The sequence below is a fragment of the Pleurodeles waltl genome, chromosome 4_2 (assembly GCF_031143425.1).
Source record: "Pleurodeles waltl isolate 20211129_DDA chromosome 4_2, aPleWal1.hap1.20221129, whole genome shotgun sequence".
NCBI lineage: Eukaryota > Metazoa > Chordata > Amphibia > Caudata > Salamandridae > Pleurodeles > Pleurodeles waltl.
In genome coordinates, this window is record NC_090443.1 from 645099270 (window position 1) to 645123025 (window position 23756).

At 46.4% G+C, this 23756-nt stretch overlaps 1 long non-coding RNA gene across 1 annotated transcript in view; it reads right to left on the reverse strand.

The window, feature by feature from the left end:
- Positions 1-23756, reverse strand: part of LOC138294199 (uncharacterized) — a 146527-nt gene that overhangs the window by 88130 nt on the left and 34641 nt on the right. Inside the window, exon 2 of the long non-coding RNA XR_011203262.1 lies at positions 22541-22773. This is a non-coding gene — a long non-coding RNA (uncharacterized lncRNA). The remainder of the gene's footprint in view (positions 1-22540; positions 22774-23756) is intronic.

A 23756-nucleotide genomic window follows, 5' to 3' on the forward strand; every position in this document is an offset into this window, starting at 1 on the left:
TAACAAACTGACATTACCCTTTTTAAGTTTCTTGACTACAAAATCATTGTTAACATTTCTGTGAAGAAAAATAAGTCATGCTACTTTTCAAAATAAAGTTTCATCACTCATAAATGAATACTTTAATTTGTTTCAACTTGTTACAGATCATCCTTGATGTGGGTCAAACATTGTGTCCTACTGGTGTAGAGCAGTGAGAAACTACCATTAACATTCCCACTGACACATAAAGTGGAAAAACACAGTTATACAACACAACAACGTTAGTAAAATGTGGTACCACTAATGCCACTTCATCTTACAATGAAGAACAAACCATGCCACCAGTACTTCTAGTACAAAGAGGAAGAATGACTGTAAGACAGACTGGAAGCTCTAGGACTCAAGAAATCTGCGAGGCATCTTCTACTCCTCCCCAGTTTCATGTATAGGAGGAATCCATACTGAAAATACAATGTAAGCAGCACAGAGCAACATCTGAATAAACAGAAGGGTGGGAAGATTAGAGATGTCTCTAATCTTCCCACCCTTCTGTTAATTCAGATGACAGATTACAGAGGACAATGAGGTTATGCAAACTGACATTGATGACATAACCATGGCTATAAGAGAACTGGCCACTCAAATGGCACAAGAGTCTGCTTCCCAGACATCACTAGAGGAATGAGAACACAAACCTACAAACCCTTGGATATTCTGTGGAACGTTTGGCTACAGTGAAATCAACAATGTGTAACACACCATCTAACATGCATGTTGAATTAGTACACCACATTGGTGATGTTGAAAAGAGCCAACACCCTTCCAGAAATGCAAACTTTTAATGCAGGAAAAAGGCCCTCAAGGTCTGTCGGGAATCTGAGGTGGGCTCAAGTGAGAGCAGTGTATCCATTGGTGGGTCCGTTAAATCTAGGAAAACTGGAAAGGTAGGGAAGAGCTCAACAATACTCCCAACAAAGGCCAACTACTGGACGTCAAAGGTGTAAATAGTAACATAAACTTTGACAAGGATTATACTACAATAATACAGAATTGCTTTATTTTATTTCCTGAATGTATATGCTTTACCAACTCTTGCAGCATAATGTCTTGGATTTGGTGAGCGGGGGGGGTGGGGATGAGGTCTTTATTCTCCTTTTCATAATCATCCCTTGCTGTCTTCATAGGTAGACTACTATGCAGAGCTATGTTGAATGAAAGTACACATTAATAAAAAATTACCTAATAACTAACTGACCTTAAACTAACCTGTGGATAACTGCTCATACAGTCTACAGTGTTCAAATATATAGGTGTCAGGAGTGCTCCCAAGGTATCATGCAACTAAGTCTTTGATCAGACATTTCCCATTATATACTGGTTGTGAGTGTAATGAGCGCTGGCTTTTACAGTTACGATACACATATTCTGTGTTAAATGGTGGACAAATTAAAATAAGTGCACCGTGAGCACAATGAAGCACTTGTTGGAATAGTGCTGCAGCATAAAATTGAATTCTGTTACTTTCAATGTCAGCAGGGGTGCTAGGAAAAGAAATGGAGGAATTCATTGCTGCAGGAAAATCCTCAATAAAGTACTTTGCGAAATTCCACAAGCAATAGCCAACAAAATAACCTGCTCATCATCCATTTACTCAAAAAAGTAATCCTCTGTCTGAATATCCTTTTTCTTCTACTCCTCCTCTATCAAGCTCACACAATTTGCATCTTCTCCACTAAAGCATAGAATGCAACCATTGTGAAACATTGCTAACCAGTGCTAAAGTGCATGTGCTCACTCCCCTAAAATATGGTAACATTGGTGTATCCACAAGTGGCATATGTAATTTACTTATAATTCCCTATTAAAGTGCACTATATGTGCCTGGGGGCTGTAAACTGAATGCTACCAGTGGGCCTGCAGCAATGATTGTGCCACCCACTTAAGTAGCCCTTTAAACTTGTCTACGGCCTGCCACTGCAGAGCCTGTGTGTGCAGTTTGACTGCCATGTTGACTCACCTTTTATTACATATAGGTCACACCATCATAGGCCCTAGGTAGCCCATAAGGCAGGGTGCTATGTAATTAAAAGGCAGGACATATGTGTTTAAGTTTTAAATGTCCTGTTAGTGAAAAACTCTCAAATTTGTTTTTCACTACTGTGAAGCCTACCGCTTTTAGAGGATAACATTGGGGATTTATTATTACATTTAATAAAATGTAATTCCTGATTGAGAAAGAGTAGACCATGTTTAGTACCTATTAAATTGTAATTATAAATCTCCTTTAATGATAAAGTCAGATTTACAATTACAATTTTGAAAATGGCACTTTTAGAACATTGGCATTTGCCTGCTCTTCGCCCTGTGTATCTCGATCCTGTCTGCAATACACATCTGGGCTTGGGTGACAGCTAGTTTCTTGCGTTCCTTCTAGACAAGCTCACACAAAGGACAGGTAGGTTTTACTGAGCGACCATCTGTAAGTTGATGTTTCATCCTGGGCAGGATGGAGGGAGAAGCTGACACTTATACCTGAATAGGCAGTGTCCTGTTCCTAAACTAAGCACTGATTTTCTCCCTGTAGTGAGTCTGGAGCTAGGGCAGGAAGTGAAGACCACTGTGCACTTCAAAGACACCTCTTTCAAGTCATCCCCCACCTTAAGGACACAGCTGGGTATAGGTACTAGACCTCTGACACTACCAAATCAGTACACTTCTGGACCTGTGAACAACTCTGCCAGGAAGAAGGACTGCTGTGATGCTACAAGGACTGCCACTCTTGACGGCTACTTAGAAAGAACTGTTTCTTTGAAGTGCTGTCCTCCTGTATGCTTCGCTCTGCCCTGCTGAGGAAGGACTGGACTCATCCCACTTGAACCCAGAGTAACTCCAAGGGCTTCTGGTCTGCCTCCTGTTCTTCTGAAGTCTCTGGGAAACAAAAGTCTTGGACCCATCATCACCCAGGGCACTTGGATTTTGCTTGCTGCAAGTCTTGCCCTGCCAACTGATGCCACCCAGTCCTGGGCCCTGGGAAGTGGGTATAAAATGCTGCAACTGCCAAACTCTATGCAAAGCCATCATTGAGCCAGTAAGAACCAACTCATCCCCTTCAAAACTGGTGGATCATGGCTCGAGGACTTCAAAACCACTAGTTGCGTGGCTCAACAATGATGCATCACCTTCATCACAAAGGATTCACTAAAGATGGATCTCTGAATGTACTGTTCAGAACACACTCATCACCTGCATCCAAAGGAGATCAACGCTAACACATCGCCCCCTCTGGTCTTCGCATCAGGTCTTCAGCGTCGATGCCGCCTCCATCAACAGGTACTTTTTTAGCAGGACAAGGTTGGTCTCTGTATCCGACCCACACTCCATCACAGTCAGCCTAAACTTTCAGATTTTACCTGGTCAAGCACAACCAAATGATTCTGGTTGGCGCTTTATGTTTCTAAGCTCTATAGTTGCAGACATTCTTTAAAAGTTCAATCTCGACTTCTATTTATTGAATTTTTGTTGTTTTGATCTTATTTTGTTAATTAAATTAAGCTCTATCTGTCTAACCGGGTGTGTTATCTTTTGTGTGGTGTTTGCATTGTTTACTCTTTTAAGTTCTGACAAATAATTTACACAAGCCTGCCTTTTGTGTCAAGCTATCAGAGGGTGAACACAGGTTGATTTAATTGTGTGCAACTGACTAAACCTGTTTGAGATTCTTGACCCTACTTTGACAGGGTGCATACCTCTTCCAACTAGAGACAGTTCTCCATTTTCTAGAAACATTTCTATGTGTCACAAAAAGTAAAAGCAGGAAAATCTATTGTATAACAACAATCCACATCCTGCTCTACCCAGCCGCTAATAGCCTCCAACAACAGTATATCCAACCCATTCCAGAGTGGCCCTGGTGACAAGAGTACAACAGTAGGGTTAGAAAATCCTTCTAGTGCACTGAACTTAGGTGTATGTCTACTAATGTGCGGTGTCGTTTAAAAAACAGAGAGAAAACACAAAGTGAATTAAAGTAAATATGTGTATGTTAGGGGTAATTCATGGTGGGTAAATATCATCTTTGGTACAAATTCCAAACCCCTCCAATAAGACATCCCATGCCTGTACTATAAATCCCTCATTCTGGCTCACTCTTCCCTGTGTAACAGGGTGCTCTCAGAGCGAAACCAAGAGACTGAGGGCCTCATTCTGAGGCTGGCGGGCACCGCCAAATGGCCGCTCCGCGGTCAAAAGACCGCGGAGGCCATTCTGGTTTTCCCGCTGGGCTGGTGGGCGACCGCCAGAAGGCCGCCCGGCAGCCCAGCGGGAAACCCCTTCCCACGAGGAAGCCAACTCCGAATGGAGCCGGCGGAGTGGGAAGGTGCGACGGGTGCAGTTGCACCCGTCGCAAATTTCAGTGTCTGCACAGCAGACACTGAAATTCTTTGTGGGGCCCTCTTACGGGGGCTCCTGAAGTGCCCATGCCACTGGCATGGGCACTGCAGGGGCCCCCAGGGGCCCCACGACACCCCATACCGCCATCCTGTTCCTGGCGGGCGAACCGCCAGGAACAGGATGGCGGTATGGGGTGTCGGAATCCCCATGGCGGCGCAGCAAGCTGCGCCGCCATGGAGGATTCCGTCGGGCAGCGGAAAACCGGCAGGAGACCGCTGGTTTTCCTCTTCTGACCACGGCCAAACCGCCGCGGTCAGAATGCCCTGCGGGGCACCGCCAGCCTGTTGGCGGTGCTCCCGCCGACCCCGGCCCTGGCGGTCCTTGACCGCCGGGGTCGGAATGACCCCCTGAGTCTTTGGTCCAGATTGCAATAGTCAGGGGTGTTAAGCTTTTGCACTGTATAGTAACATTCCACTTTGTTAGAAGGAGGGATAGGTCAAGAAACCTTGTGGAGGCCTTCTAGAGTTTAGGATGATGAAATGAGCCCAGCATCCTCATCTAGGGTGATGTTGCTAGTGTTCGGCCTGTCGTGATAAGCAGCAACTGGAGAATTCCCTGCCAGCATGACAGAAGTGAAGGGCAGGACCAAAGCATATGGAGCAGAGAAGTGGCTTCTGGATATACCTTGTTAAACATAGCAGGCATAGGGTAGGCTGGATTCAGGATATTAAATTGAATGAACTGGGAGGCACACAATACTTAGCCCAGTCAGTATCATGCAGTGGCCTAGCCAGGTATGCCTTCCAAGTAACAAAAAGAGAAGGCATATATTGATCCCCCTGCTGCACAAAAGCTCTGTAAAACCACTTAATCAATTTTCCGCCAGTCCCTGCAGTGAAAAGCATCTGGTATACCTTGTTGGTGCAAGATGATGGGTGCAAAATAGGGTGGATAGTCACTTCCTAATATGTTTGTAAGTGAGTAATTAATCCATAGCAACACCATAAGTGCCTGGACATCTATCAACTTGGTGTTACAAAATAAAGCCCCCAGTGATGATAGCCCCGCAGACTTCACCGGCAGAGTTGTCCCAAATGTAACCATTCTATATGTGTAAAAAGGCCATCGGGGGATAGCGGAGTATCACCTTGGTAAGTATACGCACTCTAGTAAGACATGACAGGGCTGTGGGAAACAGCCTGGGATGCGTTTAATGGGAAGATTTGTGGGGAATAATGAGTGGTGTAGAAGACCATTTTAGAGACTTTGAGATCAAACCCTGTCTTCTGCAGGGATCGTCCTGACAACCATTGAGCCACCCATTGAAGCTGTGAGGCCAAATAATAGCACTCAAAGTCCAAGAGGGCCTCGGGCATTTTCAGAGAAGAGAGAGCCACCTGGTCTCGTCCCATCGCCAAATTATCACAAAAGGGATGTGTCAAGGTGTCCGAAGAAGGAACGAGGAATGAGCAGTGCAAGATTCGTAAAATAATATAATAAAGGAGGCATAATCAATATCTTTACTAGTGCTACACAATCTGTCAAATACAGCGGAAGGGAGGGCCAAACCGCAGGGGAGTGGCATATGTTAATTTCCAAAGAGCCTCAAATATCGAAATGTTGCCAATGCACAACACTATCTACGGTCTAAATGTATATAAAGAGTAAGCTCACAACCTGCACTTAGGGGAAAGCTACAAGACTTGGCTCAGTTCACTCTAAGTTCTGAAATTGCCTCAAAGTCATCTACGAGATGAGCAATGGAGGATAACGCTGGACCTAAGTTTTGCTTATGCAACAGAATGTCATCAGCTTAGAGAGACATAACATGGATAGTGCTGTGAACTAGTATACCCCATAAGGGAGGTATTGTGACCCAAAATAAAACACGATTAATCCTGATGTATCAAATCAGAAAGCTCCTGCAGTAGCCAACAAGCCAGGATCTTACTTAAGGTCTTATAATCAGTGTTCAAAATGGACAGTGGGTGTTAATCCATGATAGAAGACTTTTTAATGTGATATCAGCATTGTAGAGAGATGGATTTAGCATATACAACCTCGTACAGTGTCCTAATCTGGAAGCTAAAGGTTGCACAAAAATAACATAAAATTAAGTGGGGATGTCCATGGCATTCCGGTTCCCTTTTTATACTTTGCACCTGGTTACCACCTGTCTGAAATCTGTGGTATTTTGCATGTGCAAATGAGTTTCATAACTGTGAATGCTTTGTAATTTGGAAATCCCTATTTGTTCTGTGTGGAGTTAAGACTCATTCAGAAACATCATACATTTAGAGAGACTTTGTACATTGCAAACACACTGTCACTTACCAGTTTGGGACCAGTTACCGACAAGCAAAACATTTGTGAATCAGGCCCCTAATCTCTGAAATGGAAGTCACAAATCCTCAGTGGGACAAAGCCACATGCTTTGACCTTTAAGGGCTCCAGGAGGTCAGATTACCATCAGAGGAAGTCCATGTGAAGCTGTTGACTTTTGGCCGGAAAGATCCAAGTCAGAGAAATTTGAATATCACACCCAAGGAAAAGTCTTTACAAGGCGGATACTTTTGGGGCTAAGCCTGGTGACAAACAGGGCTCCAAGAGGCTAGATTGTTCATACATTTTGTGAAATGTCCCGCTGATTTTGATGTTCTGCTGCAGAAGCTTAAGCTTTAACACACCAGCAATGCAACTTCACCAGGTTAGCTTGGTAGGTTGATCACCGTCCTCCAGAGGTCGTTGGAGACAAATAGTTTTTAAGTCCCAGGTGTGCCTGGGTGAAATTTCAACTACAACAGTAATTTTAAAAAGTATGCATTGCTCTTGTGATGCAAAATTACCAAAATTATGCAATTATGCCAGCTTGAGTAACGAAGAGTGATTTGGGGCAAAAAGTCTACAGTAGGAGCACAGGAACATTGGTCTAAGAGAGATTGAGTGGCTGCTGGCTATTGCCGCTCATGTCCTGAGGCACTTAGAGGCATATTTATGAGCCCCTAAGTGCCCTTTCCACACCTTCCCACACATAAACAATCAAGCCCCTCAACGCAGACATCCTTGCACGATGGTGCAAGGATGCTTGCGTTGGTGCTTTGTAGCTCAATTTAGCGCCAGTGCAGGGGACATCACAGGGGTGTGCCATATTCAATTAAATACGGCGCAGCACTGCATTGTGAAAATGATGGAGTGCGGCGCTGCCAATTTTGTTGTAGCGTTGCACTCCGTCATTTTCCATTAAATATGGGCCTTAGTGTTACTTTCTTTGTGCAAAATGCATCCTCTGCTGCATTTTGGATGCAAGGGTGCATTTTCCACAAAGTAAATAACACTTAGGGGGTCATTATGACCCTGGAGGTCCCTCACCACCCAGTCAGTGGTGGCAGTAGTACGCCAAAAGGCTGGCGGTGCCAACCAGCCATATTATGACTGTGGCGCATTCACCACTGTCATACTGCCGGTACTGCCAGGCTACTGCCAAGCGGCAGCCTGGTGGTCATAATCCGCCAGGGCAGTGCTGCAAGCAGGGCTGCCCTAGGGATTATGAGTCTCCATCCGGCAGTCTGTCCATGGCAGTAAACACTGCCATGAAAAGGCTGGCTGTAAGTGGGACTCGGGGTGCCCTTGGGGGCCCCTGCACTGCCCATGCACTTGGCATGGCCAGTGCAGCGGACCCCAGGCACAGCCCCATTGCGCATTTCACTGCCCGAATTACGGGCAGTGAAATGTGCAACAGGTGCTGCTGCACCCGCTGCACATCAACATTGCCACCAGCTCGATTATGAGCCGGCTTCAATGTTGTTGTGACTTTTCCGCTAGGCCAGCGAGCAGAAATGCTGTTTCCGTCTGCTGGCCCGCTGGAAAGGTCATAATCGGGTGCCACACATACCGCCAGCACTGGCGGTATTCTGCCGCCCATGGCATTGGTAGTCTTTTACAAAGACCGCCGATGTCATAATGAGGGCCCAAATGCTGCATTATGCTTCTCAAATAAATACCTATATTTTTCGGTCAATTAGCTGTAATTATGAGTAGTTGCGCCAGACAGAATTACGCCACTTACACTTACACCTAGGCCCAGGTTTCTGACCGCAGGAACAGCACTTGGGGAGAAGACTCACTACAGCAGAAGCCACCAGCAGGGACCATGTCATTCCAGTTGGAATTGTTCATTTGGGCAGTTGCAGGAAAGGCCTCTTTAAGCTTAGTTGTGTCCTTGTAGTTTGAGCAGGCGGTCAACCGTATGAGCCTTAGATTCCCCTTCCTTGTCCTCTATACAGGAGACGAGAGCAGGTGCACTGTTCTTTATTCTGCTCTGGGAGCAATTTTCACACCTCATCTAAAGGACTATTCATCTGCCAGGTGACAGCTGAATACCAGCAGCTCATGCATACAGGCCTCCAGAGGCTTCACGCTGTGAAATGATAACTTCTAGGAAGGTGAGACAAATATGTCAATTAGGGGTATACCAATTTCATCATGTTGAAAGGAGGAGCACAGGCACGTTACCATTGGTTGTCAAGGTTAAAGGGCATAACACTCTACTAACAGCAAAACAGTTAAGATAATCATCCAGGGGTACACCATGCAAAAGGAGGTAATTTCCTACATTTGCAGCATAGTTTTAGCATGTGCTATGGGACGACTGCCTGAAGATGTGCTGTGTTCCACAGTCCTGTTTCACAGTGACAAAGCTTCAAATCACCAGTCTGAGCTTAGAGACAGCCTCTGCTGCTTCTCTGAAATGCTTCTCTACTCCCAGGAAAGCACTCCACTGTGTGATTGCTGCTTCACGCAAGGTAGATTATCCAGATTCAGCAGCAGCAAGCTATTAAACAGAGATTAGGCATACATGAGCATGGCCTCCAGCTCCTTCCCACTAGCAGTTCACAAAATTACACTGACAACACAGAGATACCACCTCTCCAATGGCGCTTGTAATTCCCAACAGCCAACATTCTGAGAAAGCAGGTGAGAAGAAACAAAAAATATCAGAAGCACTGGTGCAGGCATTATCATTAGCCTTTGTGTCCTCAATGTCCTCAGCATTGACAGTGCCTGCAGCATCTATAGTTAACTCATCTGCATGGACCAGTGGTACACTGGAAGAGAGAAAACCTGCCCCTGGCTTAAAGATTTCAACCTAGACATATCTCCAAATACGTGGCAATTGGACTGAGGGGTCCCCACAGTTCAGTCTGAGCTCCCAGACCCAAAAGAATGAGCATACCATTTGGGAGCACATGGCCCATCTACACCAACGTGATCACAGATGATCTGTAATACATGACACGTCCCATCCAAAGTGGGGTAGGCAACTGCCAAAATGCGGGCCATTAGGGGAGTCATGGTTGTTGGGAAGACAGACAAAGCTGGACCGCTGCAGTCTTCGGGCCCAGCATCTCGGCTCTACCACCTCTTCCGACAGTGGGCGCTTTGCCGGCTGTGGACCCTCAGGGTCCACCTCTTCTTGGCAATGGCACAGCAGATCCCTTTCTTCTGATGGGCATTGACCTGCACGGATGCAAAAGACAAGACAAGAAATTATGTCCACAAGTTCCACAAAAATGGCTGATTCACATGCATGTCAGTGCACTTTGTTACTAACATCCTATCTTCACCACCCTGTCCACCTGTGACACATAGCAGTCTTTGGACACAGGGACATGACTGCAAACATTCTGCAATAAGGTGCCCTACACCCCTCCAGATCAGGCCCTGCAATGACCAGGTTGTAAAACAGTATCTTTTGTAGCACATGAGCTAACCACATGACATTGTCCCGAAACACAGTGGAACACATCACAGAAAGTGGCAAGTGACAGGTACACCACACAGCTATCAATACACAGAAACGTCCGCTACCTCTGATTGTCACCCTTTGCATACAGTCCCTATAGGTCACAGCTAGCCACAGACAGAGCAATTGAGCTTGAACCTCACCGAAGGGAGTGACATGTAGAGCACAGATAGAGGCAAGCCAGTTCATGTGTGGACATGTGCAGATACAGATACAGAAACCCGCTACTTCAGGGGGTGGGGGTCTGTGTGATACAACAACATTGACATACACACTTCCACACGTGTGGACACAAACCCCATAGCACTGTAAGATAAATTTGGCCATGCACTGCACATGTCCTGCCTCATGGCCAAACTAAAAAGTCCAATATCATGGTTCATCAGTGAACAACACACAGTTTGCAGTTCTGCAAAGTCCTAAATGCAAGGAGCCTGCACATGACACATCAGAGCTAGATGAAAGACATAACCGGGCTGTTGGATCAAGGGACCTGTCAAGGATATGTGACACACATTGTCAGATTGGATATAATCACATCAGTCACAGATCAACACCCTGCCCCCAATGCAATTTCCATAGTAATCAGTGGACATAGGCTCAAGTAGCTGTATATTGGCATTGAGGCATGACTTGGCAGCTTCACATGCTGCCGAGGGATACAGGATGTAGGCACAGTGTCACACTTGCAGTGCAAAAGGGAATCTAAATCATCCCAGATTCCAGGCTTTGCAGTGAGTAACAAATTGTCAATGCCTATTCTCTGGACGCTTAGCAGACAGACCTACATGATGCACCATGTCCAATAAAGCACATTCATCACAGAGCATTATGTTGCCCTCAGCCAATTACCAATGGGTGTCTGTGTGTGGAGCAGAGGGGCATTGTGAGTCATTACCTGGCTTTAGAACAACAGTCTGATAAGGCCAGATGTGGCTAAATGCCAATGTGCAAACACAGTAAGGCCTCACATAGCTAGCGACCAACCAATATGACATGCATTCACCCCTCCTGCTGTCATGCAACCATATGTGATCACACATTTTCTACATCATTTGGCAAGATTTGCCAGGGGATGGCTGTCACAACACCTCACCTAGACATGTACATGAAACGTTGGGTCAGAGAACACTCAATGTGCACTCACCACATTGCCTAGGGACTTCAAACCTGTCACTTAAAATAGGTACATGCCCATTGACTGTACCATTGATGTACACTGACAGCACCTACAGGGCATTGAGGATACTAGCTGACAAACTAGGCCTCAGCCTAGCCTGACTAAAGCTAAGTAGAGGTACAGAGAAAAGTGTGAACATGGTGCACTTACCTGCTACTCTGGTGCACCATGGATCTGTCCAACCAGGCATAGGATCTCCTCCACAAGTTTCTCCAGCTCTTCTGGTGAGAAGGCAGGGGCCCTATCACCTGTAGGATGTTGCATGAGTGCTCCAAGAGGCAGTACACAGCAGCTCAGGTCGTGGTGGTTTTGCTTGCAGCAGTGTCAGTAGTCAAGTGAGAGATTCAGCAGAAACTAGTGGTAATGTCTGCCATGTACACGACCATCACCGCCAGTGGACACTGCCACTGGCCCAAGACTGCCATAGGCAGCAATGTTATCCGATAGCAGTGTCCCCCATGGTAGCATCCTCCAACTGCCAGGACGACTTCCACCAGCAATTGCAGGCAGTTCCTAATATCCAGAGCAGTAGGTCAGGCAGCCGTCATTTTAGAGGTATACATTGCTATTAGATGCTAATTTTGGATGCATCACAAATGTGAAAATGTTGTCTAGCTGCTATTTGGGTGCTGGCCTTGTCATGTCACGTAGGTCAATCGTTTCAGTGATCATCTTGTTATGTTGTCCAGCACATATTACAACATATCTGGGGGTACCGTCACCACCCTCTCGCCCGTCTGCAATCCATGATCTTGGGCATTGACTCACAAGCAGAGTTTGAAGTTCGCTGCACATATTGGTGCAGTCAAGTTACATGATTTGTATACATTGTTTTTTTAAATGAAAGGGGATAAATTCCTTCAGATGTGCTATCATTAGCCTTGGTGTGTGCTGTGTGTCATGTTTTCATTGACTTGGGCATTGACTTACAAGCAGAGTTGGAAGTTAGTTGCACATATTGTTGCAGTCAAGATACATGATTTGTATAAATGTTTTGAAATACAAGGGGGTAACATCATAGAGATGTGCTATTATTAGCCTTGGTGTGTGCTGTGTATCATATTTTCACTGACTCACATGACATGCCACAGTTTGTACATGACATGTATTATCTAAAATGCAAGGGACATAATGAGTGATGCCCATAACATCCTTTTGTCCCACATAGTTACCCTGTATACCATCCAGTAGCAGACTTGTAGGCCATGGAGAACAGACTTGTGATTCAGATCTACCGCCTGGATCTGCAGACAATCATGGATCTCTGTCATCACTTGGAGCCAGATCTGATGCCAGACATCAATCAGCCAAATAACATACCACCCTTTGCAAAAATTCATGTCAGTGTTGCATTTCCTGGCCATAGGACCCTTCCAAAATAGAGTGGCACTAACTGCTGGGAATTTCCAACCTTTGTTCAGTCTAGTCTTGAAGGATGTTCTCTCAGCAATTTTGAAACACCTGGAGAGCTACATCTGTTTTCCTCAAAATGAGGATTTTACCCATGTGAAGGCTGAGTTCTATGGTTTGGCACACATCCTACATGTTGTGGGAGCCATTACTGGTACCCACGTAGCCTTGGTTTCACCGCATGGCAATGAACAGGTCTATCAGAACAGGAAGAACATCCATTCCATAAATGTTCAAGTAATTTGCTTGTTGAGCCTCTACATTTCCCATGTCTGTGTTCGGTACCCAGGTGCAGTCCATGATGTCTTCATCATGCAAAAAGGACTATTTTCCGGCTGATGACACAACTACACCAAGAGAGGGCCTGGCTGATTGGCAAGTAACATATGTCATTTGTGTTTGTATGCTATGTCTGCTGCCAGTGAGACAATGCTCTGGGCTCATGTTTGCACACATGTCACATTCCCTTGCATGGGCCTCTGCATACTAAAACCGTCCCTGGTTATGGACACCAGTAAGGAACCCAACCACGCCAGGGGAAGTCCACTTCAATGGGACACATGGAAGGACACGGGTGTCATGAAGTGGGCTTTGCGGCTCTTGAAGGCGAGGTTCTGCAGCAGAGACAAAACAGGTGGAGTCGTCCTCTACTTACCCGCAAAAGTTTGTAAGATCATTGTGGTTGGCTGCATGCTCCACAACCTTGCTCTAAGGAGAAATATCCCATACATCCCTGATGAGGGGGAGCTGGCAGTGCCACCTGGTGGGAATCATGAAATGCCAAGTGAGGATGACAGTTATGAGGATGAGGGGTGAGACTTGCGGCCTGATCTCATCAATCAGTACTGCACTTGAGTGTAAGTATGTGATGTATTGTGATTTCTGTAACTGCATGGGGTACTATAGGGGTCAGGATTTGTGGGGAAGGGTATCTCTGTCACCAGGAGACAGGGCACCTGATGCTATGCATCATACAGTCAAGGCTTGCTGGCTACATCAGACTTGAAGATGTGTCTCTTTTGAGGATCTCCTTTGTAGGGAGCAGTCACATTGCATTGTCTGGGAAAGTACAGTATCATGAGAAGAGTGTACTGTCTCATGTTTGCCATTACAGGGCTAAAGTCCTTGCTTATCACTTTTTACTTCAATCAATCAATCAGTTCATTTATAGAGCGCGCTACTCACCCGAGAGGGTCTCAAGGCGCTGGAGAGGGGGGGGGAGTTACTGCTGCTCGAAAAGCCATGTCTTGAAGAGTTTCCTGAAGGCGAGATGGTGCTGGGTAGTTCTTAGGTGTGCGGGGAGGGAGTTCCATGCTTTGGCTGCAGGTAGGCGAATGATCTTCCTCCGGCGGTGGTTCTGCAGATCCGTGGGACGGTGGTGAGAGCGAGGCTGGCTGAATGGAGCTGACGGCTGGGCGTGTATAATGAGAGGCGGCTGTTGAGGTATTCAGGGCCCATGTCGTGGAGTGCTTTGTGTGCGTGGGTGAAGAGCCTGAAGATGATCCTCTTGTTGATGGGGAGCCAGTGCAGGTGTTTCAGGTGGGCGGATATGTGGCGAGGGATGTCGAGGATGAGGTGTGCGGAGGCGTTCTGTATGCGTTGTAGACGTTTCTGAAGCTTGGCGGTGGTTCCTGCGTATAGGGTGTTTCCGTAGTCCAGTCGGCTTGTGACGAGGGCATGGGTAACTGTCTTTCTGGTTTCGGCGGGGATCCATCGAAGATTTTCCGGAGCATGCGTAGGGTGTTGAAGCAGGCTGACGAGACAGCGTTGACTTGCTTGGTCATTGTGAGGAGGGGGTCCAGGATAAATCCGAGGTTGCGTGCGTGATCCAAGGGGGTTGGTGCGGTGCCCAGTGCCGTGGGCCACCAGGAGTCGTCCCAGGCGGATGGGGATTGTCCGAGGATGAGAATCTCTGTCTTGTCTGAGTTCAGTTTTAGGCGGCTGAGCTTCATCCATTCCGTGACATTTTTCATTCCTTCCTGTAGGTTGGTTTTGGCGGTGGTTGGGTCTTTGGTGAGGGAGAGTATCAGCTGGGTGTCGTCGGCGTAGGAGATGATGTTGATGTTGTGTTTGCGTGCGATGGCAGCGAGGGGGCTCATGTAGATATTGAAGAGGGTTGGGCTGAGTGAGGATCCTTGGGGTACACCGTAGATGATCTCGGTGGGTTCTGAGCGGAAGGGAGGGAGGTGGACTCTCTGGGTGCTATCGGAGAGGAACGAGATGATCCAGTCCAGGGCCTGTCTTAGGATTCCAGTGGTGTTGACGCGGGTTATTAGGGTGCGATGGCACACAGGCGGTCATTCTGACCGCGGCGGGCGGCAGTTGCCGGCCGCCATGCGGTTACCACCGAATGACCGCCCCCCGGTCAAAAGACCGCGGCGGCCATTCCAACTTTCCCGCTGGGCCGTCGGGCGACCGCCAAAAGGCCGCCCACCGGCCCAGCGGGAAAGCCCCTGCAACGAGGAAGCCGGCTCCGAATGGAGCCGGCGGAGTTGCAGGGGTGCGACGGGTGCAGTGGCACCCGTCGCGATTTTCACTGTCTGCAAAGCAGACAGTGAAAATCTGAATGGGGCCCTGTTGGGGGGCCCCACAACACCCGTTCCCGCCATCCTGGTTCTGGCGGATTAAAACCGCCAGAAACAGGCTGGCGGGAAGGGGGTCGGAATCCCCATGGAGGATTCCCTGGGCCACGGGAAAACCGGCGGGAAACCGCCGGTTCCCCTTTTCTGACCGTGGCTTTACCGCCGCGGTCAGAATAGCCCAGGAAGCACCGCCAGCCTGTTGGCGGTGCTTCCGCTGGCCTCCGCCCTGGCGGTCAGAGACCGCCAGGGTCAGAATGAGGCCCACAGTGTTGAAGGCTGCCGAGAGGTCAAGGAGGATGAGGGCGGTTGTTTCTCCGTTGTCCATCAGGGTCCTGATGTCGTCGGTAACTGTGATGAGGGCAGTTTCTGTGCTGTGGTTGGCTCGAAATCCAGATTGGGAGGGGTTGAGCGAGTTGTTAGCCTCGAGAAAAGCGGTCAGCTGCTTATTGACGGTCTTCTCGATGACCTTGGCCGGGAAGGGAAGAAGAGAGATGGGGCGGAAGTTCTTCAGGTCGTTGGAGTCTGCCGTGGGTTTTTTCAGGAGGGCGTTGATTTCTGCGTGTTCCAGCTCTCGGGGAAGGTGGCTGATCCGAACGAGCTGTTGATGATGTTCCGGAGATGGGGTGCGATGACGGTGTCGGCTTTGTTGAAGATGTGATGGGGGCAAGGGTCCGAGGGGGAGCCGGAGTGGATGGTGTTCCTGATGCTTCTGGTCTCTTCTGAGCTGATAGGGGTCCAGGAGCTGAGGGTAGTGGTGGGGGCTGCTGGTTCGGTGGTAGGGGCTGGGTCTGTGGTCCGAAGCTGTCGTGTAGGTCTGCGATCTTTCGGTGAAAGAACGTAGCGAGGGAGTTGCAGAGTTCTTGTGAGGGTGTGATGTCATTGGAGCTGGCGCTGGGGTTGGAGAGCTCTTTGACGATGTTGAAGAGTTCCTTGCTGTTGTGGGTATTATTGTCTAGTTGCTCTTTGAATGATGTCCTTTTGGTGGAGCAGATCAGCTGGTGTTGTTCACGGGTGGCGATCTTGAGGGCTGTCATGTTTTCTGTGGTTCGTTCCCTGTGCCAGGTTTTTTCGAGGGTTCGGCAGGATTTCTTAGACTCTTTGAGGACGTCCGTGAACCATGGTGGTTTCCTGATGCTGGTCCCGCTTGCCGGGTTTTTAAGTGGTGCGAGGTTTTCGGCACAGTTGGTGATCCACTGTGTGAGGCTGTGGGCTGCGTTGTTGGCGTCAGTGATGTTGGCTGGTGGGTTTTGGTTCAGTGTTGAGAGGAGCTGCTTTGTGGAGATTTTGCTCCAGCACCTGCAGGGGATTTGTTGTGTGCGATGGTGGTGAGTCTCCCGTTTGAAGGTGAAGTGGACGCATCTGTGGTCGGTCCAGTGTAGTCCGGAGGAGTGGCTGAAGGAGACGTGGTTGCTGGCCTGATTGACTGTCCTTATTGCAGGCCTTGGTGCCTATGCCACAACACTGAAATGTTCTACTGTCCTTTGTCTGTGTCATAGTGTATTAAGTCATAGGGTATTAGCTGGTAGACATGATTTTTGTATGTGATAAAGGTCAAGCTGGTAAGAAAATCCACCAATTTGTTAGCCTATTCTACGCGACAGGGTCTGACATAGCCATTTTGTCCGTGGTCAGGGGGAAGGTACTTTGAGATATCTAGCCAGAAGCAACAATGTTTTCTCATTCTTGGCTATGACAGTCCAAACCTTTTGACAACCTATATGCTCCACAGTGTAAATAAAATGTTTTGTGTGAGTGTCACTTGTGAAATTGGTGGTTATTTTGACCCTGGCGGTATTACAACTGCAGGGCCAAAACGACGGGAGCACCACCAACAGGCTGGCGGTGCCTCCCGTGGTATTATGACCGTGGCGGTAGCGCCGCGGTCGCACCGCCGGGGCCGGTGGTTTACCGCCACAATGGCCCCGGCAGATGTAATCCGCCAGGGCAGCTCTGCTTGCAGCGCTGCCCAGGGGATTACGACTCCCCGACCGCCAGCCTTTTTCTGGCGGTCTGAACCGCCAGGAAAAGGCTGGCGGTACAGGGAGACGTGGGGCCCCTGGGGGCCCCTGCACTGCCCATGTCACTGGCATGGGCAGTGCAGGGGCCCCATGACAGGGCCCCATGCTGCTTTTCACTGTCTGCTGTCCAGACAGTGAAAAGCGTGACGGGTGCAACTGCACCCGTCGCACACCCGCAACACCGCCGGCTCCATTTGGAGCCGGCTCCCATGTTGCGGCCCACATCCCCGCTGGGCCGGCGGGGATGTCCAAATGGGCAACGCGGGAGTGCGACCGCATTGGCGGCCGCACGGCGGTTACAGCTGTGCAGCCCCCCATCCAAGCCACTAAGGGTTGTGGGGACCCCTTTCCACAGGGCCTTTTTTAATAAGCAGAGGAGAGTGTTTGCCCCCTTCCTGAGCTACTATGGGCCCTGGGGACCCTATCCCTGGCATTTTGTTTTGTGGAGGAGGATCACAACGCCATCCTTCCCCAGCCACTATCGGCCCTAGGAACTCATCCCCATCGCCTTTTTTATTTTTAAAGGAAGGGGGTACACCCCCCCAAACCAATAGTGGGCCAAGGGCCCCATCTGCTGGGTCCAAAACATATATTTTAATGGGAAAAGTAGTGCACCCCCTTCCTCAAGCCACTTTTGGCCACAGGGACCCCATCCCTTGGGGCCTTTAAAGGGAGGGGTGGCACGTTGCCATCCTCCCAAACTATTAGTGGCCTAGTTGACCCAATTCCCTTGCGGCAAAGATATATTTCACGGGGAGGGCTGCACAGCCCTCTCCCCAAGCCACTATTGGCAGGGATCCCATCCCCTGGGTACTTCTTTTCTTTTTGAAAGGGCTGGGGCAAGCAGCGTCCCTTCCCATGTAAATAGTGGCTATAGGGACCCCAGCCACCTGGGGGGGCTCAAGTGTTCCTGATTAGATGCCCTGGGACCCACCTGGGACACCCACCAAACAGTATGTTGGGGCTGTGTGGGTAGCCCCAGGGCTCCCACAGCTTTACCAGCTCTCTGCATGCACCCATATTGCTGCGGGAGCCGGTATTGCACTCACCTGGCAGATGCAGCTGTTTCTGGTTGCTCCCTTCTGGCACGACCAAGCAGCATTCTGCTTCCCAAAAGAACTATGTAGTGTGGAACAGTCCTCTAGCTCATGTTTATTCTCCTACTTTTTTTATATCACCTTTAAATGTCCTACAATTATTCAGTTACTACTTACACATTCACACACACGCACATTCAAACATCTAGATTATTAAGGTTGCATGTATTAACATAATTGTAAATGCACCATTGTATATAGAAAAATCAGTTGTAGTTCAGGTGAGATACTTTTTAGAGCTTGAATGTCTGAATGGTTTAGGTTATCTTCAGTTTTGAGCGCCATTGTAAAGATGATGTGCAGTAAAGTAAGATTATGATCCTGAGGCACATGGTAAGTGACAAGGAAATAACTGGTAATTAAAACTGTATTGGCTTAATGGATGCAGTATGCAATTAGCGCTCAGTACGACCAAAAATACGAATGTTGATGGAATTCTTTGCATGTGAAGCCACAATTATAATTGATTTTGGAACAACTCTGATAATGACTCCCTACTTGCTTCACACACAAGTAGAGATGAAAAAGGTTGACTGGACTAAATACTACATGTTAATAATTAGTGAATACAGAATTATTAAAACAATAAGTATTAGACAGTTTTAATTAGTACAAAGTCAATTAAATGGAAACAAGACAATCTGAGTATACACAATTGCTTGCAAATACAATAGAGTGTATTAGGGATAAAGGGGACTTAACTGCACTAAAAGGCATATTTATACTTTATGGTGCAAAACTACACTAACACAGTTTTGCATCTAAACGTTTTGCACTGGGTTGCACCATTCTCGAGCACCAGCTGGGCACCATATTTATGGAATGGTGCAAGCCGGCACAAAGGGTAGGTCAGCATAAAAAAAAATGATTTTAGCAGGGTAGGGGTGGTGGTATGGGAGAAGGGGGTTTTGCACAAAAGAAATGACATTAGGCAGGTTAGAGTAAAAAAAATGACTCTAACCAGCCAAGCGTAATTTTCTGATACAAAACCATCCATACCACATGAGTCCTGTCTTAGAAAAGACAGGAGTCATGCCCACCACCCCAATGGCCAGCACAGGGGACCAGGGTCCCCTGGGCATGGCCATTGCACCCAGTCCTATTTCAGGGCCCCCAATGGCACTTAAAAAAAAAAAACTTACCTGTACTTACCTATACTTACCTAGGATGGGGTCCCCCATCCTCCGCTGTCCCTCTGGTGTGGGTGGGGGTGTCCCTGGGGCATGGGGAGGGCACCTGTGGGCTTATCCATGGTGTTCCACCATGGAAATAGGCCCACAGGTCCCTCAATGCCTGCCCTGACCCAGGCATCAAATAATGGTGTAAAGCAAGCTTTGCACCATTAATCGATCCTCCTCCCCACCATGTGTGATTTTAGCACAGGGGGATAAAGATGCGCTAAGGCCATAGAGTCATGTTTTGCACAGGACTGACTACCTTGCATCTCACTGATGCAAGGTAGGTTTCCACATCCAAAAAATGACTTTAACTCCATAACTTTGGCGCTAGACAGGTCTAGCACCAAAGTATAAATCTGGAATTAGTTTTGCACTGAATTTGCATTAAAAGAAATGATGCAAATTCAGCGCACATCAAGTATAAATATGCCCCTAAGTTTGTACCTCAGAAACGTCCTTTCTAATAGCGGATTAACAAGCTGCAATTGAAAAGTGCTGGCACAATGATTTTCTTTGCTACTCTTTGCATATAGTGGTTTAAGGAGCTTGGCGCTGCATACTGAATTATGTGCTTCCAGTGCATAATTTGAGCTGGTGTTTGCTGGTGGGGGCCACTGGCACTCATTTTTGAGGACCAACATTTTTTTATGCCTTTACAGACATTTCCTGCGATCAATAAAGAAACATTCAAAGTGGAAAGAAGGAGGAAGGGAAAAACTGAAAACATCACATAGAAAGAGAGCAGGAACCCACAAGAGCGAGGTAAAGGGGTAGGGAATGTCTGGCAGTGAATTAAAGAGACCAGAGGTGGATTCAAGAAAATGCAGCCTGGGTGTTCTGTACACTGACATTTAAAAGTGCCTGCACTTGCTTGTGATTAGAACTTTGGGCACTGGCACTCAGTAATTTCCAATCAGTAAAAATCGTTGTGAGATACTGCAAGCCAAGCATCTTGCGGGCTGTCACCTGTAAACTCGAGCTAAGAAGCAATTCACTCCTAAAACATATGTCACTATTTTCTATTTAAATCAGTATTGCATCTTGATCCAAAGAGGCCCCACAATAGTGATACAATGGCATTTACAACCGGGGTCAGTGAACGTTTTCATAGCAGCACTAACAGCAGTAAGGTTGTATGGTATGTGCATACCTAGAATAGCGCACAACACACAATTGGCAAACACCAGTAAACACTTCAACTCATCTTGATGCACAGGCCAGTATTATGCCTCACAAATCACTTTCAGTCCGGCAGATATATCAGAATGCTAGACTTGCAACACACTTCCCCAGCACGTTTCACTCAAGCTCAGTAGGATCACCACACAGAGAAATAAAAAATATGCGACAGTGACACAGCTGTACAACTCCAGCAATTTCACAATGCAATCGCACATCTTTTATCTTTCATACACCAGCTCCTTACAACATGGACAAGGGTCAGTAAAGGCAGTGAAATTTAAAATTGTAAACAATTATGCATGGCACATTTGATCAATAAAATCCACATATTCTCTGAGACCAGTCTACTTTGATAACTCATGTAACCCCGTTTTTACACATATATGATCAACACGTGGATCTTGTTACCCATTATTGACGATTTGTGGGCACAATTTTATTTTTTGTGGTAGCATATATGAAAAAACTAGTAACCAGACCTAGTTTACCAACAATTAAATTAAACCATTTTTCCGTTCTGGAATTCCACACGGTTGTTTTCCACACTCAAGCTGTTTAAAGAGTAGTCGGGTTGCAGCTATGACCCGTGGATGCCCTTGGCATGCCCTGGCAATGCCTTTGTGACCACTGGCCTCAGAAGTGGCAAAATCAGTGTCTGGTATAGATGAGAATCTCCTCCTTATGGACATCGATTGGGCCTCCACTTCTTTCTGTGATTTTTTATTACATTAATATTGAATATTTGTTACATTATGCACTATCAGTGTCATGAAATTGGAATACATTTAGCTTGAATATGATCCTCCCTGGCACCTGACGTAAGTAAAAAAAATATTTTAAGTGTATCTGGTCTGTTTGTGTGTGTTTGTGGGTGAGAGCATGTTTATGTGGGAGACGGTTTGGGTATGTGTGAATATATGTGTATGTGTAAGCAGGTACGTGTGAGTGAAAGTGAAGGTCAAATGGTGTGTGATGGCACTTCCAGTACCCCTGGCATTTTGGTAAATAGACCGCCAAGTCTGCACTATCTCCTGTTGAATTCAATTTATCAAGGAATTTATCTCAGTTGAGTATAAGAAGCAAGTTTAAAATTAATTCCAACCACTTAAGTTCAAAGACAGAAAACCCCTTTTATTTCTTTGCTAGTCTTCTAAGGCAGTTATAACCCTCAAATTCACGTCAAATCAGTTGTCAACTGTTTGATCCAGCCTCTTGCTTTAGCTACTTCCATACTGGAAGAGGTTTGGACCGAAACGCATAAAAAGGTGATGACCAAAACGGGCATTAACCATGCTAATGAATTCTAAGATTCTAGGCTAAAGGGTAATAAATAATAGTTTTATGTTGAGTATATCCCTAAAATATGTACAAATAATAACATAAATACCATCAAGTTTCATAAAAACAGTATTCTTTTTTCTTTGCTTATTCAAATGTTGTCTACACAATGAAATGCATATCATTATTATAATTATCTGTTTTTATAAAGCGTTACATTCATCTCCGAGGAGATATCACAGTGCTAGCTCAAGCCATGTAACAAAGAAGGTGCTAGAAAAAGCATATCTGGGCAACTCTTACTTGGGAAAAAGCCAAGTTTTAAGCATCTTTTTTAAATCTGAGACAACAATTAGTGGAGTGTAGGTCTAAAGGCAAAGATTTCTAAACAGAAGCCACGAAAAAGGTGAAAGAGTGCTATCCCCATTTTACTTTACTCACCCGCTTAGTTTTGGCAAGGGCAAAATTCACATAATGCAGACTTCTTGCGAGGTTATAGAACTCCAACTTAAATTGGAGAATTGCACGGCCGGAGAGACCTGTGAGCATGGCACAGAAGTTTTAATTTAGCCCTGAAGCGAAGAGGAAGCCAGTGCAGAGATTTCAGACAAGCAGAAGGCTGAGAAATAGCTGTCATTGGTAAACACAAGTCCTGCGGCCATGTTTTGAATTATCTGTAGAAGAGAAAAGAGATGGTCAGACATCCCCACATATAGTGCATTGCCATAACCTAATCTGCTCATCACCAAGGTGTGGACAATACTTTGACGCCAATCCACCAGAATCCAAATAAATCGTTTTTAACGCATTTCAGTAGACCAAAGCAGCTGCCACAAACAGCAACCACTTGCTCTAACATGGATAAGGAATCATCAATTAAAAAACCCAGATTTCTTACCACCTTTTTTGGTAACAAGGCCTTTCCTAAAGAGGCAGGCCATTGCATGGGATCCAAGATATTCTGGGAACCTCATGTTAGTTGTTATGATTTACCTACAAATACTTTTTATATGATACTAATTAACAATGTTATAAAAATAAAAAAATAAGATAATGTAGATATATCTGTTACATTCCATGATTGAAGCCATAAAATATATGGTAACTCGGGGGATAAAAGCCTTTGTTGTAGCAATTAGCATTCAGCAAGTCACATGTTGCTCATTCTTCCGAAGTCAAAACAATGACTTTCATTGAGCAGGGTTTCAGCAACAGCTGTTTTTTACAGCACTATGGAGCTGCAGCTGTGCTGACATTGTTAATTGCAGCACCCTTGGTCACATGCAAATACTGCCTACATGGCTGATGTACTTCTAAGGGACTTTTTTATCTGGCCTGTCAAAATGTACTTAGAAAACTGGTAGCTTTTTTTATTCAAAGATTCCTGGGGATCTGAGACTGGTTCCCAAGCGCCCAATATATGGATTGGAGAACTGTAAGGACCAATGGAAATGGTGCAGATAACAAAGTTTAAATATATGTTCCCCTTAATACACCTTCCAACTGTTCTTAATAAAACAATATTCCCTTTCAGACCCAGATGCAAATCCTAATACAAGAAGTCAAAAAAGGTAGATAACGTTCATTAGGTCTATCTCAAACCATTGCCCCATTTAATACAAATCTTGATACTCCTAGGTTCTACAAAAAATGTGGG